This window comes from Ursus maritimus, unplaced genomic scaffold (genome assembly GCF_017311325.1).
Source record: "Ursus maritimus isolate PB19 unplaced genomic scaffold, ASM1731132v1 scaffold_28, whole genome shotgun sequence".
Classification (NCBI taxonomy): domain Eukaryota; kingdom Metazoa; phylum Chordata; class Mammalia; order Carnivora; family Ursidae; genus Ursus; species Ursus maritimus.
This window is the reverse complement of record NW_024425341.1, coordinates 17,235,013-17,251,888: the sequence shown is the minus strand read 5'-3', so window position 1 is coordinate 17,251,888 and position 16,876 is coordinate 17,235,013.

The window sequence follows — 16,876 nt, the reverse complement described above, 5'->3', positions numbered from 1 at the left end:
ATTAAACACTTGATTATAAAAACTGAAACCTGAGAATTCCTAATAGAAAACACAGGCAGAAACCTCCTTGACATTGGTCTTGGCAGAATTTTTGGGATGTGATACCAAAACCATAGGCAACACAAGCAAATATAAACAAGTGGGACTACAACAAACTCAGAAGTTTCTGCACAGCAAAGGAAACAAGTAACAAAATGAACAAACTACAGAATGAGAGAAAATATTTGTAAATAATCTATCTGATAATGGGTTAATATCCAAAATACATAAGGAACTTATACAACTCAATAGCAAAAAAATAAATAAAAAGAACCTGATTTAAAAAATGGGCAAAATACCTAAATAGACATATTTGCAAAGACGACATACAAATGTCCAGCAGGTGTATAAAATGAAGCTTAACATCAAGGAAATGCAAATCGAAAGCACAATGAGATATCACCTTACACTTGTTAGGATGGCTATTACCAAAAAGTGAAAAAATAACAAATGTTGGCAAGAATGTAGAGAAAAGGGAACTCTCATGTACTGTTGGTGGGAATGTAAATTGGTACAGCCCATTGTACGGGAAACAGTACGGAGCTTCCTCAAAAAGTTAAAAGTAGAACTACCATATCAATCCACCAATCTCACTTCTGGGTATATAGCCAAAGGAAATAGAACCACTGTCTCAAAGAGGTGTCTGTACTCCCATGTTCATTGCAGCATTATTCATATTGCTGAGATATGGAAATAATCTAAACGCTTATCAACAGATGGAAGGACAAAGAAAAGGCAAGAGAGAGAGAGAGAGAAAGAGAACAGAATATTATTCACCCTTTAAAAAAGAAGGAAATTCTGTCATTTGCAACAACAGGTATGAATCTGGAGGATATTACGCTACGTGAAATAAGTCAGACACAGAAAGCCAACTGCTGCGTGTACCACTTCACGTGGAATCTAAAAAAAGCCGAACTCATGGTAACAGAGTAGAATGGTGGTTCCTAGGGGCTGGGAAATGGAGGAAAAGGGGAGATATTAGTCAAAGAACGTAAACTTTCAGCTGTAAGATGAGTAAAAGTACAGCATGGTGATTCTAATTAATAATAATGTAATAATAATGTACTATATACTTGAAATATCCTGAAAGTAGACCTCAGTGTTCTCAATGCATACAAAAACTGGTAACTATGTGAGGTGACAGATATGTTAATTAGCCTGATCATTTCACAATATATATGTATACCTAAATATCACATTATACATCTTAAATATATATAATTTTTATTTGTCAGTCATACCTCAATAAATCATACCTCAATAAAGCTGGAAGAAAATAAAATTTTAAGATACACATTTTTTCTTAAAACTCATTTTTTAAAAGATCTTATTTAGGGGTGCCTGTGTGGTTCGATCGTTAAGCATCAGTCTTCGGCTCAGTTCATGACCCCAGGGTCCTGGGATCAAATCCCATATTAGGCTCCTGCTCGGTGAGCCTGCTTCTCCCTCTCCTTCTGCCTGCTCCCCCTGCTTGTGCTCTCTCTCTGTCAAATACATAAAAATAAAATCTAAAAAAAAAGATCTTATTTTTTCTTTTTTTTGAGAGAGAGAGAGAGAGAAAATGAGCAGGGGGGAAGAGCAGAGGGAGAGGGAGAAATAGACACCCTGCTGAGCAGGGAGCTCAACGAGAGGCTCGATCTCAGGACCCAGGGATGATGACCTGAGCCGAAGGCAGACCCATAAACCAACTGAGGTACCCAGGCATCCCTTAAAACTCATTTTTTGGTATTCTTGGAGATTCATTTGAAAAATAACCCTTGGAAGTACACAGAACATTTCCTAATCTTCATGTCTTATAAATTTAGAATGATGACTAGACAATTATTAGGTGGCATTTTTATTTTTTTCTCAGATACAATTTCCTCATGAATAGACATTTTATTTAAATATTCTTTTTAGTCTGCACTTCAATTACAGGCCACCATTAGTCATGCTGCATATTTTACAAACATCTAATTCAACGCATAAATGTGCAGAACACGATGTGAGTGCCGCGGTAGTCACAGCTGAATAAGACATTGTCCTCACCCTGAAGTCTCAAGCAGCGGGATCAGCAAAGCTCATCAATAACTAAACTGCTAGGTCAAGTAGGGGAGGCGCAGTAAGAGAACACGAAGTTAACATTATATCTAGACTGGGCTTCAGGATATCTATAGCCTATTAAATAAGGTTGATACACAGGCAGAATTTAGACAAAAAGGGAAAGAAAAGCACTTCCAGGTAAGCAAGACTGCAAAACCATGGAACCAAGTGAAAAACGAGGAAAGCCATGTCAGGAACAGAAAGTAGTGAAGTCTGTAAGACGGTAGGGTAATTGTAGGAAAGAACAGAAAGATCATTTGAGACTTTCTTGTGGACAGCATTCAATACCAAGATGAAGAGTTTAAACTTACTAAAATTTACTGTCCATAAGAATTTTGAAAATTATTTTCAATGAATAATAAAAAGGAAGAAATTCTATAATTACATATTAAACATTTTCTTACCATCCACACTACAATGAATATACTATCAAATTTTAGTTAAGTGAAAGTACTTACATATCAAACTCAAAGCTTAATTTAAAAAGTCCGCTGATTAAAAGAGAGACACTTTCTGTTGGCACCTTCTGCATTGCACCACGAAAATTCCTCTCTGGTGATGTGCTCCTGCATTCCCTAGCGTGAGTTTTCTCTTCCTTTGCCATAAAATATTATTATCTTTTTTTTCTTATTTTGTGTACAATATGTTCTATTTTCAACTTCAAAGACATTGATTTCTTATATACTTCACATCTACAGATATTTGAAATGTCTCCAAAACAGCCATGTTTAAAAAAGATAATGTATGAATAAACCAAGTTTCTAAAGAATAACTTTGAAACAGATTTATGCTAAGAGCAACACAGAAATTCCAAAGTAATATTTCATAGAATTATTATGTGATTTAACTAAACCATTAGTCAATAATTTAAGGCAAATGGTTGAAAATGTACTTTGAAAGACAAATACAAAACATTTTTCTCTTTACAAGCTTCCTCAGCTAAACAAACGTTATCAAAAGAAACTACTTATTAGCAGCTGTTTGAGATTTGTGAGACTTTCTCTAGGGAATAATTTAGAGGTAATTATTTTCCTCTCCACAGACAGCAAATTCAAAGTTCTTGAAAAACTTTATTAAATCAAATATAACCTATAGTTGAAATCAAATAGCAACATAGACTCATGAGCACGCCTCTAGAACAAAGGAAAACCAACATGACAAATAAAAATTTATTTATTTATTTTAGATAGAGAGAGTGTGGAGTGGGGGGGGAGGGGCAGAGGGAGAGGAGAGAGGGAATCCACAAGCAGACTCCTCCCCAGCTGAGTGCGGAGCCTGACATGGGGCTCAATCCCAGGACCCTGAGATCATGACCTGAGCCGAAATCAGGAGCCACCTACTTAACCAACTGAGCCACCCACATGCCCGCAATGTGACAAAGAAAGGACATGTCAATGTGTCCTGAGAGTTAAAGCTATGCCCTGAAAGGGGATGTAGGGGAATTGTTCCTCCCACAGCAGCTGACGGACAAAGGAAGAAGAGCCAGTGCAGCAAGTGGGCTACAACATGTTCTGGAAGGAGTTGCTGACGCCTGACCTCACCTGATAGGTGAAACACTCATCAACAAGTAATCTAGAGGTTTTCCAAGACCAATACCATTCCAGAATATGAGGCCTTGTTTTGTTTTATCCATAAATGTTGACAATATCAGCTATTTGACAAGGAAAATTATAGACATTTAATCTTACAATGGGAGGCATTATAAATGGTCTTCTTTTAATGGAAAAGGATAGAAGAAATTTGTAAAATTTGATAGACCCATAACTGGTTAATTTTTTTAAAAAGGAAATAATGAAACAGCAATGGTCAATATTCAAAGAAACACAAAAATCTAAAATGTATAATGTATGTCCACCAATGGATTTAAGTGTAGGCTAGGTTCTGACAGAATACGTTGCTTTGTTCTACGGCATAAAAACAGGAGATGAGGGCTCTCATGTCATCAGCTGTCCTGGTTATTCAGACACCCTCGTACCAGACTATGTGGACGCTTTGGGATGGGCTCTCTGGCTTTCATGCCAAATACCTGTGGAAGCTGAGAACCTCCCATTCCAGCTTAGGCCCGGCCTCCTCCAGTGCCCCCCCCCCACACCTATTGCCCTGAAGATATCACCACGTTCTACAACTTTAGCCTGTGGGCCTTGTGATTGGGTGCCAGCTTCACCAGGAACTCCATACAACCATTCTCTTTTGCATTCCCTGGTGTTTCCCTAGGACACTTTTCTCCCCAGCCTACGGAGATCTCCTCTTCCTGCCAAGGAACTTCTTTAAAGCACTTCCCTTCTCTGCATGACACCTGGCTACAAACATCAAGTGTTGGAGATTTAACCAAAGGCTGGGGAATCCCTTGACTCCAGATTCCCTCTGCAATTCTATTCACCCCAAGTCCCTAACACAGTGATTATAAAGCATGACCCAGGGTATGAAATAAAGAGATGGAAAATATAGAAGGAGGCACACAAGTTTTCCACAAATGATACTTTTTCCATTAAAGACAAAGAAAATCCTATCCAATAAATATTACTTACTTTCAATCAGCAGATCGTACATTAATGCTAAACATGGTGAAATCAATTTAGAAATAATACAATAAGACTTTTAGATATTGGTCTGACATTTGGATACAGCGTGAGATTTTCCTCTGTTAATTTTATGTACTAAAGAACTGGAAATTATAGCCATAGATATAAAAATATGGTTTTTTTTCTCTTGTTTTGCTGAGAACAAACACTAAGAAAAAAAAATAAACCTAAGAGTAAATTTTTTAAATGTCTAGAGATATCATTTAAATAATAATTAATCTGTTTAAGGAAAAATAATTTTAATCTACAATCTGAAGACCAAGTAATACAATAATGAAAGGTAATCTTAGTTGATTTTTTTTCCAGGTAGAGCACATGGGGAACATGTGAGAATAGTGAATTACCTCTTCATTAAGCCTCTCTGCCTTAACTCATTTGCCTCAACTGAAAATAGAATTGTAAAAGAAAGGAAAAAAATAAGTTGACAGATTTTATATCTTCTGATATTATCCACAGTATGTCAGACTTTTGACATAATATTCTATATGTGTGATAAGCAGTCACTCCAAAGCAAGCATTTGAAAGTTCTCATGATCCCAAGATGTCCTAGTAACTGTAAACCAAGAAATCAAAAATGGCAAGTCATTGTTTCAGTAAGGTGAACAGTTCACAATCCGTGCTGAGAAATACATTATTCTGCAATCTAAACGGTGCAAAGTGTATACAATCCTTGCTTTTGGAAGTAACTTATGACTGAAAAAGAAAATGAGCATTGTCTGGGTATAACCCTAAACAAAACCTGACATCCCGAACAACCTAATTCTACCTAATTAATCTAAGAAGAATAGCAAGAAATCAAGGGTAAGTGGTGAAATAAAAACAGATTTGAAGAGCGCATAATCTGATCATTAGCAGGACCAAGTAAAGGTACTTTACTCAGGCAAAAATGAGACAAGGCAGGAAGAAGGATTGAGTTAAACTGTGCCCTATATTACAGCAGCCCTGTGAAGTTGTAAAAGAACTGGACTATTTCATCCCAGGCCATACAGAACATTGCACATGCCAACTCCCACCCAGGAATGAAATTTAGATCAAAATGTTCTGTGTAATATGCCGGCCACATCATAGATATCTTTTTTTTTCCTACATGGTATAAAATAATTAAAAGTGATCACAGAGATCACTTTTCCAGATCTTTCACATCATTCCTACATTCACGCTGGTCTTTACACAAGTCATTTCAAGAAAAATAAGCATGGTCATGATCACAAGGAAAAGCCATTAGCCTCCAGTCCAGCAGAACTAAAATTATGATTTCACTAAAAACAGAGAGATAGTCTACACTTCATTCTTTCTGGTTTACTTTAGTATTTCAAAGCTGCAGAAAGCTATTGTCTTACATAGATATATAAATAACTTCTGATTTATCTTTCTCACTGGCTACTCCAAACGCATGATGTAAAGCTACCGGAGATGTTCCAGTTAAATGAACAAACTGACTTGATCAGTTCCTTTGTGAAATAATATTTGCAATGTTACATGCTTTGGGGCTCAAAAACATGTCCTGAAAGTAAGACTTAGTCCAAAAATTACCCGACATCTGCTCTTTTATTCTGCTCTGTTTGTTGTCTTTGATGAAAAGCAATACTCGCTCTGATCTAGGAATGAAAGTGGTCAGAAATTTAGCACAGATGCAAAGGGCATGTTGACAAATAGAGCAAAACAGAAGGCCAGCATATGAACCTTGGTTCATGGTAAACTAAAACAACAAAAGATTAAGTAGCATGTATATTCAAATGAAGATAAATTTACCTTCTCATACATACACATCTATCTCTCGATTAGCAATACTGATTTATTCCTGAAAATAACACCACTTAATGAAAAAGCATTAAATGAAAACAATTTTTTTCCATTAGTTTTAATGGGGAAAAATTATGATTTGTTTCATTTTAATCCAAAATACTCAATTTTCACAGAGGAAAAAAAAACATGTCCATTGAATAATGAAAACAAGTTATGTGATAAATAACAATTTGAAAATAAGTAGTTTTTACAATAAAATAGAATGAAGCTTTATTTTATTCTTTTTACCTTCCGTGCTTTTTTTCTTCACCAGTTTTCAACTCTTTCGGAGTTTAGAATTATCTTGTATTCAAACTGTACTTAAGGATAAAGACGCCGCACAGAAAAATTCCAAAGGGCCAAATTATGACTAAATATGAGAAAGCTTAAGAAAAAGGTGCCTGTGCCCATCAGACTGAGAAGTCTTTTCAGCATACACTTCACAAAGAAAAAGTGCTTTGGTTCATACGAATAGTGCAAAATGCAGATTTGTTTCATATGATATTTTCTGATTAGGAACTACAGCATTGAGTAAATTGGTGTGTCTTTGCAATCATGTTAACATATAACTTCTTAAAAAAGACGTATTTAGTGTTTATCATAGTGAAAAATTTGATAAACTGCCAATAAAATGTCATTCAAAAGCAGATAACTTTTCAAGAACTGTTCAGGCAAAAAGTCATTAAGTAAACAGCTGTTACGTGAGCTAAGTATCTATTACAGATGCATATATGCACCTGTGTGTATAATTCACATCCTTAAATAAAGGATAGGCAAACATCTGTAAGATAAAAGTTATATCTGGATTTATTTTTTTTAATATTTTATTTATTTATTTGAGAAGACACAGATAGTGAGAGAGAGAGAGCATGAGCAGGAAGGAGGGGGAGAAGCAGACTCCCTGCTGAGCATGGAGCCTGATGTGGGGCTCGATCCCAGGACCCTGGGATCATGACCTGAGCCGAAGGCAGACTCTTAACCGACTGAGCCACCCAGGCGCCCCTATATCTGGATTTAGAAGAAAAAATAAAACAATTATTTGAAGAGCTGTACTTTGTTTCTTCGTTCTCCTGATAACTACTTCTAATGCTTCCAATTTTCAACTTCCAATTTTGAACCCCTGGTATATCCAGGCAGTGGCAAAAAGTCCTCAAAGACTAGTGGGTAAGTCACAGCATGGTACGTAACTTACTGATTTTCTATTCTGAGAACACTTTTTTTGGTAATACTTTTTTTTTTCTTTTTTTGAACTATAGTTGACATACAACATTGTATTAGTTTCAGGTGTCGCACAGAGTGATTCAACTCTGTATTATGCTGTGCTCACCACAAGCGTAGCTACCGTCTGTACCGCACAACGCTATTACAATACCACTGACTACATTCCCTATGCCGTACATTTCATCCCTGTGACTTTTTCATTCCGCAACTGGGAGTCTGTACCTCTCCTTTATTTAGAATCACAATCACTAGTAAATATAAATATGAAAACATCTTGGCATATTGTACTCCCATGTCATATTTGTATTTCTCTTATTTCACTTAGCATAATACCCTCTAGGTCCATCCATGTTGTCACAAACGGCAAGATTTCATTCTTTTATAAGGCTGAGTAACAATCCATTGGGCATATATACCACATCTTTATCCATCTAACAATGGACATTTAGGTTGTTTCCATAGCTTAACCATTGTAAATAAATCTACAATAAACATAGAAGTGCACATTTCTTGGGGTAACTGGGTGGCTCAGTCGGTTAAGTATCTGCCTTGGGTTCAGGTCATCATCTCAGGGTCTGGGATCAAGCCCCATGTGGGGTTCCCTGCTCAGTGGGGAGTGTGCTTCTCTTTCTGCCTCTCCCTCTGCCCCACTCCGCTGCTCACGCATGCATGCACTCTCCTCTTCTCTCTAATAAATAAATATAATCTTTAAAAAAAAAGTGATGCATATTTCTTTTCAAATTAGTGAAATTTGATATTCTTTGGGTAAATACCCAGCAGTGGAATGACTGGATCTCATGATAATTCTGTTTTTAACTTTTTGAGGAACTTCCAAACTATTTTTCACATGGCTGCACCAATTTACATTCCCACCAGTGGTGTGCAAGGGTTCCCTTTTCCCCACATCCTTGCCCACACTTGTTATTTCTTATCTTTTTGGTAACAGCCATACTGACAGACGTAAGGTAATATCTCACTGTGGTTTTCATTTGTGTTTTCCTGATGATGAGTGACGTTGAACACCTTTTCATGTGTCTGTTGACCATCTGTGTGTCTTCTTTGGAAAACTACTTAGTCAGTTCTTCTGCCCATTTTAATCAGATGATGATGATGATGATGATGATGATGATTTGGTGTTGAGTTGTAGAAGTTCTATATATGTTTTCGATATTGACCCCTTATTGGATATATCATTTGCAAATATCTCCTTCCACTCAATAGGTTGCCTTTTCACTTTGTTGATGGTTTCCTTTGCTGTGCAAAACTTGTTATTTTGATATAGCCCCAGAAGTTTAACTTTGCTTTGTTTCCCCCTTGCCTGAGGAACCATATCTAGAATATTCTGAGTTTATTTCTTAAATCATGAGGAACCCACTTTATTCACTCTAAAATGATGGAACAGCAAAATCTCAAAGTAGACCTCTCTACCTACAAAATTATAATTTCATTTTCATTATCAAATAAAACTTGATATATGTACCCAATATTTCATAAATGTTTATCCAGATGTGAAAAATATTTTAATTTGTGGATTGACAAAGAATTACACCAAGTTCATGCCATCAAACTATAGAAGAATAGACTGTAATAGAAATGATTACACTAAGTTAATATGATTTACCAGGCCCTGGAAAATGCAGAGATGCCATGTGATCTTGTTTTGTCTTTGGGTCGTTTCACAGGTTAGTGACTAGTGGGCTCTAAGGGGATGAAAAAGTTTCAGAGAATTGACTTTAATCCAAAATGATCCTAACGTACATTCTTTAAATTCCTATTTGAGGAAGAAAAATTACTAATATCTGCTTGTTTACTTTTCATCTATGTTTCTTATGAAAATACAGAGTAAAATAGTAAAAAATACTAGTGATTATGATTCTAAATAAAGGAGAGCTTGCTTTAATGGGCATTATGAGGATACTTAGTTACAAAATACAGTCTTGTCTCACAAAATTGGGCCACACTTCATGAAAATTAACTTTCCTAGCTAGCACTTATTATTTGAAAATACTTCCTGGGATCAAGTATGATTACTATATACTGTGCAGAGTAATAAAGGTCCATGTAAAGCAAACAGAATAACAAATTGTTCTAAGGAAGAACAATGAGCAAAATCTATTCAGATGCTTAAAGTTGGAACTGAATACACAGTTAGCTTTTATAGTGCTGAAAATATATATTTTTTATTTATTTTCATCTTCCGTTTCAATAGCACACTCCAATTACACATTTTATATACTTTCTGAGAGACAATCATCTTCAACCTATTTCACTCTTCTTAGCGTGCTTGTTCATAAAAGGAAAGTGTAATTCTTCATCATTTCAAGTTAAGTGATACACTAAACTGTTTGATATGCCTTCATCCAGATGACTTTTGGTAGGAACCCAACCCTATCTCAATAGAGATTATCTGACTCTTTAAAAATTTTAATCATATTTAAAATTTAAACCCAAACAAAATATGTGTTATTTCTAGTTATATCATAAATGTGTAAGTATCAGTCAAACGGACTGGTTTGAAAGCTAAAACAAGTGCATCTACATCTTTTCAAAGTAAGAAAGGCCATCTAAAACAAACAAAACCACATCGTTCTAAGCGGCAGGATCAAAGTTGGGAGCTGCGTAGAGACTCAGTTGCTCCTTATTCTTCACTTGCCACCCTCCAATCACTTTTTGCCTTTTTATTATTTTCAATTTATTTATTGTACCCTGCTCCATGTCTTTGGAGGCTGGCCCCCAGGATTTCATCCCCCTAGCCCTCTTCATTAGCCTCAGGCAATGAGAGCCATGAGACTGGAGGATAAGAGCAGAAAGATGGCAGGCTATTTCTTCACCCACCCCTTCCTGCTCTGGAGTTCTAGAAGGAGCAGCCATGGATCCAGTCTCCACCAGACTTTGATAATGTTGGTTCTTCCTCTGGGCCAAACATCCCTCGCTGATCCCCTTTAAATAGTCTCTTTACTAAATTTTCATCAAAGGTCCTGATAAGTGTGTTATCTCTTTCCTGCCTGGCTCCTGACTAACAAGTGGAGACTAAGACTTGGAGAGTCTAAGGGCAATTAGATCTAAAGTGACCTTGTCCTGGCAAGATCTCCTTTATAGTCCAGGGTGCGTTAATTTAGGTCCTGATGCAAATGTCACCCTGCTACATGTAAAATGGAAGACTGAACTCAGAATTTAGGAGCAATATAATCATAGTGGCAATCTTAATTAGGGACTATAAATCTCCCAGAGTACTCTCTGAACCAAAATTCTATATTTGAAACATCAGGGTTAGGAAAAGGGAAGAAGGGAAGGATGGGACTTGAGGTCAACCTTCTGCTGGTGCTCCTGAAGGCTTCCACTGAAGGATTGGTAGTGGCAATGGACTTCATATACTAAAGAGCCCAACACAACTCCTGGGGTTCACTATAAATGTATGAGAAGTACATAACATCTTTGTTTTTAAAACAAAAAATTAGTTTCATCAAAATAAGTAAATTGCTGCTTCAGAAAAATACGCCATGTTTAGCATAAATCTTTAAGTACTCATTGGGATATTACCACATATCCGGTTTGATATACATGCATGTTCCCATTTGCTTAAAGTACTCTTTTACATATTACTCACATGAAATGCAAGGAATGTATGTAACTATTATCTATAGTTATAGCTATTATGGTAGCCACTAGCTATATGTGGCCATTAAAATGCAAACTAATTAAAGTTAAATAAAATTAAAAATTCGGTTCTTCAGTCACATTAGCTCCATTTTAAGGGTTAGTGGTTATCATATTGGACAACAGAGACTAGATCCCTTTAGATCATCACAGCCAATACTACTGTACTGCACTGCTTGAGACATTCTGATGAATGAATGTCTCAAATAAAAGTATAGTTGCATGGTTATATAAATTATGGATATTTAGTGTTATTTATGATAAAATAAACTAAATCTTCAAGATCTGCAACTTGGGTTAATGAAAGTTTCTGACTACAATAACTTCATATGCAAACACACACACTCCATAAACACATTAAGGTATCATTTTTAAAGCTTTGGCTTCAGTTAAAATAAGACAAAGTCCAAAATAATATTGACTTAAGCAACAAAGAAGTTAATTTCTCTCACACAAAATAGCCCAAACAGAAATAGTCTCCAAGGGCTGATTTGGTGGCTCCAGTGTAGGATGAACTTCCATCCTCCAATCAGACTCCTACCCGATCTACATAGCACTGGGCGTAGGCTCTTACTCATGACAAGAAGGTAGAAGAGAAACAAAAGGGGCATGCACATTCCAACAATCACACCTGTCACTTCGGTTAACGTCCTATTGTTCAGAACCAAATAGCATTACTAAATCTGAATGCCAGAAAGACTGAAGAACTTATTCTTTAGTTAGTTGGGCATAGACCCAAGCCACACTTCTCTTCCAAGACAAAAAGAGAAGGGATCCTGAGGGGACAACCGCAAGTACTGCCTCATTGCTCAGTCCGTATTTTGATACATTTTCCACTCAAACTTTTATTTTCAGTAATTACTATTCCCCTACCTATTAACTAGACTATGAGACCAAACATATAGAATTAGCAGAAGTACAGTGGTCTCCTTTCAATTAGTGGATATTTCTTCTGTAGGCATTGCTGATTGGCTCCTAAGCTTCATAGAGCTACTTAAAGAAATATAATAAATCATGGTAAGAGAAGCCAGTTAAAATAATAGATTTAATAACTTATTTTGTTTTCAAGGGAAAGAAATTAAGTAGAAAAATCTCCAAGTCAGAGGTAGAACATGTTTTCTTAAGTATACAGCCTCTGAAACAGCTGCTATTGATAATTACTGAAGTCTAAACAGCAGTAGTCATTTGTCAAATCATCTCTAGCAAGTAAGGATTTGTCCATTGATCAAGGGAATGCTAACTTTCTACATTCGAAAATTAAAATATCTACTTAGAAAATAGTATGTTGATTGCTACTTGTTTGGGTTGGAAAATTTGAAAAAGGACAGTGATCTATTCAAGTCCTGGACAGAAATATAATATACTGTAAAATAAGGTTACCTCATTATAACTTCATTATATTTCAAAAAATAATGGATTATTATTGAGGCCACATTCAGGTACCATCATTTTTTAATGTTCTTACCTTCTCTTTCTTGTCTCCATTGTCTATGTAAATCCTCTGTTCTTTAATCATATTAAACATTTCACAGTGAAAATATTAATTATTTTATGAACTTACTAGTAAAGGAGATCATTTTCAAACTATTTGAAAGACAAATTTTACACTGAATTACTTTCCCTTCAGGTTGAGAGTTAGATCATTCGTTCACTTACTTTTTATTCGGGAAACATTTGCTTAGTTATTAGCTTGTGCTAGACATTATGTTCAGGGATATAAGGGCTCTTCAAGAAGCTTTTGGCTTTTATTTATGTACAGGCTCCTAGCATTTCTTAGCAAGCAGTCAAAAGTAAATTTGGGGCATTCACAATACACCTAGAATCTTCATATTTATCGAGAGTTAGTCTTGCATCAACAGTATAGCAACAAGACTAGAAAGAATGGGTGAAAATTACACAATTTGTGTTAAGCATGAGAGGCAACAGGAACAGAGTAACAAAAAGGTTGCTAATTACAAATGTTAGGTTTGATTTTGCCCCAAATATTAATTTTGAAAACTCACTTTTTAGCTACTGCGGTTTATAAGCATTTAAGCAGATTGTACTGGCTCTATTGCCTAGTATTCAACTGTCAATGACTTCAAATTTAAAAAGATAGATTGCATATTGTGGAACTTTTGGAGACAGTTTAAGGGAAGCTATGATTAGATTTCCACTACAATGCTTTAAGAATGGGGCCCATTTTATTTCAGGAACTATAGCTATGAAAGGTCTCTGAGATGTGATACCTCAGGTTTAGGATCCTTTTCCAGCGAAAAAGAATCCCGTGATTAAATATTAAAGAACTAGATAAATATCAACTTAAAATACATTTATTTCTTTATTTCAGTGATTTATGATATTTTCTTTAATAAGCTTTATTTCTTTACTTTTTCTTTGTAATAACTGTAAATTTTACCTAAAGTAATCTCAATTCCTATTCTGTGCAAATATTTGTGCACAGGTATTACTCAGCAAGCATTTTTTGAAGCTCACTGGTATTCAATTTTATTGTCATTCTTAATTTTTTGCATCAGCAAATACATGCAAAATAAGTATTTCCTGTTCTGCTGTTAAAGATATGCTTCTTTATTTTCTCTTTTAATATTTTTAAAAGATTTTATTTACTTATTTATTTGAGAGAGAGCTGGGTGTGGGGGGAGGAGCAGAGGGGAGGGAGAGAGGAAGGGGGATAGAATCTCAAGCAGATTCCCCACTGAGTGCAGAGCCGTACTTGGGGCTTGACCTCAGGACCCCGAGATCATGACCTGAGCCAATACCAAAGGTCAGATGCTTAACCAGCTGAACCACACACAGGATCCTCCTTTAATTTTTTTAAAAGAAGAATGTAGCACACACTCTTCATTGCCTGCTCAACAGCCATGTTTCCCTTTATCCTACATAGTAGAATCCCAATTTCATTTGTTTCTACATAATTAGAAATGCATCCTGGGGCGCCTGGGTGGCTCAGCGGTTGGGCGTCTGCCTTCGGCTCAGGGCGTGATCCCAGCGTTAGGGGATCGAGTCCCACATCGGGCTCCTCCGCCGTGGGCCTGCTTCTTCCTCTCCCACTCCCCCTGCCTGTGTTCCCTCTCTCGTTGGCTGTCTCTATCTCTGTCAAATGAATAAATAAATAAAATCTTAAAAAAAAAAAAAAAAAAGAAATGCATCCTGAGTGGGTCTGATATAGGACGAAAGGTAGGTTTGACTCATTACTGAAAAATAAAGCTCCAAGGAAGATTTGGGGAAGGGATGGCTTATGGGTAAAGTTTCCTCCCTTGTAAAAAGAGACAGAAGGAAGGAAGGCCCTCTTCATCCAATGGATACATCAAGCCTGGGCAGAGTAACTGCAGCCTTTCTGTGGCTATGAGGAGAGAGAAAGGGATTAGCTGAGTATCTGAAAACTTGATCTCATTATTGAGCCACTAAATTAACCATGGAACAACTTTGCCTCTGCACAGCTTTTAATATGAGATAATTGCTTTTTTTCGTGGTTAATGTGTGTTAAGTGGGTGATTTTTCTATTTTTTTATAGCTGAAATTACTCATTATGAACAATGAATTTCAGTAAGTGGTATACATCAACCAAGAAGCTTTAAATGTATGCAAAAAAAAGAAAGTGCAATTCTCTTTATTTAGATCTACTAGCTGATTCTTGAATTAAGTCCTAATATTCTTTATCATTCATGTAAGTAAATGAAGTCAGTGATGTTCATTATACAATATTTCCTTTCACTCTTTTTCTATTTTCACATTGTAGTCCAAACCAATCCATATATTGTATTTACTATAACGCTTCTACTCTAAGATCATTCTATTACCCCAAAAAATGACAGAATTTTTTATAAGAATTGGCATTTTTCATCAACTTCCCAGAAATTTGAATAGATACATAAGGTAATTCATATTTTAGAAAAGGAGAGATATTTTCAGAACAGCATAGTTATAAAAAGAATAATCTCAGGATAAATGGTTATAATATACAATTAATTTTGGTGTGACTTTAGGATATTCACTTTTAGTAAAGTGTTTGTTTTTCACTACGTGAGTTAATTTCTCACAAACAATACCTATTGCAATATACACAGGGAGGAAACAGAATCAAGTCACCTAGAGAAATTTTAACATCATAGTAACTTTTAGGCACATTCTTTCTTCTCCCTAGCCCCCATCCCTCAAGTTAAAAACCAAAACTTTATTGACTTAAAAGCAAAAATACTGTTTCTATTTCTTAACACCAGTGTACTACAACCAGAAGGTTTTAAAAATGTTTATAAATTCTTGGTGAGTTAAATCAGTCATGACATTAGAGGGAAAATAAAAAGGTACTTTTAAAATGCACATGACATCTTCAAATACCGAATTTCAATTCCAAAAAACTATATGAGTTCCTTTATTATATGAAACAAAAATAAGCTCACCAAATATTATTAATGAAAATGACTAGGAGTTAGGAGAAAACATTATCTGTTTGGGTGTGTATGTGCCATGCATTTGTATGTGATATGTTGTAATTACAAATTGTTTAAAATTTTATATAACACCTTATTATCCCACCTTTGAGTATGAATATTACTGCATGCATATGTAATTTACCCATATCTACATTGTAAGAATTTCCAGTTCCCATCAATTCGGATATTCTTTAGAGAATTTGACACCAGCTTACCTCTCAAACATAATTCATTAATGTGAGTTTTAAATGAACTAGGAATTCTACAAGTCAAATAAAATAAATCAAAAAGAACAGGCCCAAGGAAAATTAGTGTGATCAGTAGATTACACGTCCTCTTTTCTATCCCTATGAGCTTTAAAATTGAATTAGCTCTGAGAGCATGTGTTACTAGAGAAATTGTCCTGCACAGACATATTCTTTAGTAGATTTTAAAACATCCTTCTTAGCATATCTACAGATCTAAATTAGCTGAAGATGTAAGCATAGAATTGGCATATGCCAGTGTAAGAAATTAATTCACTGGGGAAAATTTCTGTCTTTGTCTTTCTACTTGGTAGTCTTGAAATGTATTGGGATTGTTTTGTTTTGTTTTCACTCCTTGGCATGACTCATTTAGCATTTCCTACAAAGAATAGCTCTACTAAAAACAGTTTCCAAGTAAAAGTCCTGTTGTGCTTGTTTTAATAAACAGATAAGGATCATTTGTACTTAGCAGAATTTATTTGCATATAAACAATTAATGTGCTAAAGTTTTTCAATCTGCCATTTTCACATGAGGAATAATAAATATACATTCGGCAATTTTATTATCGCTACTATTTTTGTTTTCTTTAAGGTATTCTTTGTCATATTGTATCAGGAGGTTATTCAAAAAGGAAAGAAAGAGGGGGAAAGAAAGGAAGATAGAGGGATAAGGAAGAGGAAGAAGCCAGAAAATACCTTCCCTTCTTTTTTGCAATAGTATCACTTTTCACACTTATCCCCCATTCACTTAAATGCTCATTAAATATCCAGAAAATGGCATGGATATGCTCTTAGAGATGGAAGAAACTATAAAACTATTAAGAGTGTAGCG